The sequence below is a fragment of the Corvus brachyrhynchos genome, unplaced genomic scaffold (assembly GCF_000691975.1).
Source record: "Corvus brachyrhynchos isolate BGI_N302 unplaced genomic scaffold, ASM69197v1 scaffold14, whole genome shotgun sequence".
NCBI lineage: Eukaryota > Metazoa > Chordata > Aves > Passeriformes > Corvidae > Corvus > Corvus brachyrhynchos.
The window spans coordinates 18,601,745-18,604,661 of record NW_008239110.1 but is presented as its reverse complement, the minus strand read 5'-3'; positions in this window follow the sequence as shown (position 1 = coordinate 18,604,661).

Sequence of the window (2,917 nt, the reverse complement as noted above, 5' to 3'; positions counted from 1 at the left end):
CTACAGGCAGGAATTAGCAAGAGATCAATTGTGCCCAAAGACATTCAGCGACATGAAATTCATGCAATATTCTTGCTGCTACTCTCTGGATAGGCTGACACACCATGTGAACTGGAAGGCACATCTTCAGACCTTGTTGTTGATATACACACACACACGTGTATATACATCTATCTAAACTTTGTATTTACTGCAAACAGAGCTCAGCAAATCATTTGCACTAAGTGCTTCTCAATGAGTATTATTGTTATCTTCTGTACACTGCTTACCCATTAATGCTTTTGCCATGTTCCCCAGATTCTTCAGTGTTTGGACAAATGATGTGTAATCAACAATGAAATTGTGCTACTATCTTGGAGCTGCTTGGACAAGCTAGCCACACATCCTCTGAACCAAAAAAGAAGAAGGCAGACAAATGGCAAAGACTCCACTGTGACAGTAAGGTTGTCTGCAGAAGGAGAAAATACTTTAATGGGGAAGGCAGAGAGCAGTTTAAACTGATGCTCATTGAAGCCATCTTCCTATGCAAACCTCTGCTTCCTTTCTCAAATCCAGAATCAGACAGAGAAGACATCCTCTACCTTGAGACATGAGGAATCAAATAGTGACTCTCATTCCTTGTTGCCAGGTGGGCTGGGGGAAAACAGAAGTGTGAGAAACTGACGATTGTAAGAAAGAGGAAATGCCATTTATTCATTTATTAAAAAATTGAACAATGACTACTTAAGAAAAAAATGTGTAATGGTTCCTTAGGTCTGTTCTCAAGTGCAGTTTCACCGATGGACTTGTTTACAGCACAAGCCACTCCCAGTACACTTTAAGTGCATTTAGGTCATTGCCTCGTCTGAAGTGCAAGAGCATCTTGAAGCAGTTTCCACAACAATCTCATTCTCTGATCACGATGTCAGCTACATTTACAAAACTCAAGTGGCTGTAGAAACTACCTGCATGTACAGTTGGATTATGCATTATTAATCCATGCTACTGAAATTACCTAAGTCAGCTTGTAATATGTGCAGAATCTCACCTTGCAGAGAACAGAAAGAAAGATTGGCAGTGTTTATGGAAAGAGAAATAATCCCCAGATGTTTCTCTACAGCTGTCACTGCTAGCTGGGGAATTTTCTGTACAGTTCTCAGTTTACTTCCCCATAGCTTGCCATGGACTTTCATACTTGTGCAGCACCACAGACTTTCACCAAACCTTACACCACCTTTCTCCCAACGCCAGGCATAGTCCACAGCTCACCTCTGATGAATTCACCACTTTTCCACACAGATCTGCAGTCCATTTTGTCCCAGTCCCAAGAAAAACCCTATGGGTCAACTCTCTTAACCCTGGAATTCATCCTCAGCATATTTTCCCTTCAATTCATGCACAAGTCTCTACAGAGCTCTGCTCCCCAAGTCCTACCTCCGTCACAGCCCACTTACCAGTCACGTCATTGCTAGAGCAACAGCTAGGTGCCGGGTTCTTGGGGTCTGTGTACTGCTGGCACATTTTTGAAGGTCATGATTCCTAGGTGTTTGGTTTGTGTGTTGCCAATTAAACAAGCCTCCAGTGAGTGTTCTGGGACTGCTTGAACAAAGCATTGGAGGACATGCCTGAGTTAGGAGAAGTGATGGCATTAAAGGCAACAAGGCTATTCACACACTCATAAATAAACATTTGTGCCACTGCTTGGCCGTAATGGGGCTGATTTCATTCAAAAATCAGCTTTACAGATTAAGCCCTTGGTGTCTGAACTTTTCTCCTGCTGTTTTTAATAGAAAATGTCCTCATTTAGAAACAGATCCTTCCCATGCACACCACAGGAGAGAGCAATTATATGTGATAGAAGTCATGACTTCTAAGAGGAGATATAAGGTATCTGAATTCCCTGCCTTCCTTATAGACTTATTCTTAGATCATTGCTGGTTTAATTAACTTTTAAATTTTAATTATCCTGTGGACTATAGTTCTGATTAAATGATCTGATGAACAAAACCTAGCCTTTAGGTCAGCATAGCAAAATTATTTTTAATGTAAGAGGGAGAAATTGCTCAATTTAACTACACATTTCCAAGTCCCTGTAGTCTGCTTTCACCACCTGATTTCATTAAATGCCACAGCTACTCCCAGTAAAACAGGTCACATGCACAGTGAAGGGAGATTCATGACTCTCTTAAGTCTTCCTGCAGTACCTCCATCATCATACTCAGTCCCTATGTAGTCATGCTGGCAACAGCAGTCAGGTCTCATGGGCTGAACGTAAGACTAGGGAAGTAGATGATGCATGTCTTGCTTTTTCTCCCCTTTGCCATCTCTTCCCTTCTCCCACATGCCCAGTATCACAAACACCTGCAGAGCAGCACCTGCTGCTGAGGTCCCTTTCAGCAGTTGCAGCTGCTCAGTGGGTCACAGATCTGATTGACCAGCTGCTTAAAGTATAGGGAGCTGGGATGTGTAGGAGAGGCTTTAACACCTGGGGATTTGACATGTGAGACCACATTAGTGTGACTTGCTGCAAATTTGGTATGTGGGGGTGTGCAAACCAGGACAGCTTGTGCAAACCAGGACAGCTTGTACAGTCAGGGACAGAGAGGTCAAGGAAAAAGAGTATGACAGGACAGAAAAGCACGCTGCTACATGCACTTGAGTCTTCTGGTCACCCTGCTCATTGCTCCTGATGGCACTTTCACAGATTAACCATATGCAAAGGTGTGGTGCTGTGTAGTGCCCACCCAGAGCAGCTGTGCCTGTGGAGGTGACTGATGCACAGGACAGTGTTTCCTGACACGATGCTGACAGCCAAGCAATTTTTTTACAAGCCATCTACCTGTTTCCAGGAGTGTTGCCCTTGGTCAAGTCTTGATGAGTTCATCAGGAGCTGGGAGTGCTCCATACTAAAGCAAATTGTTCCACTTTGGGGATACCA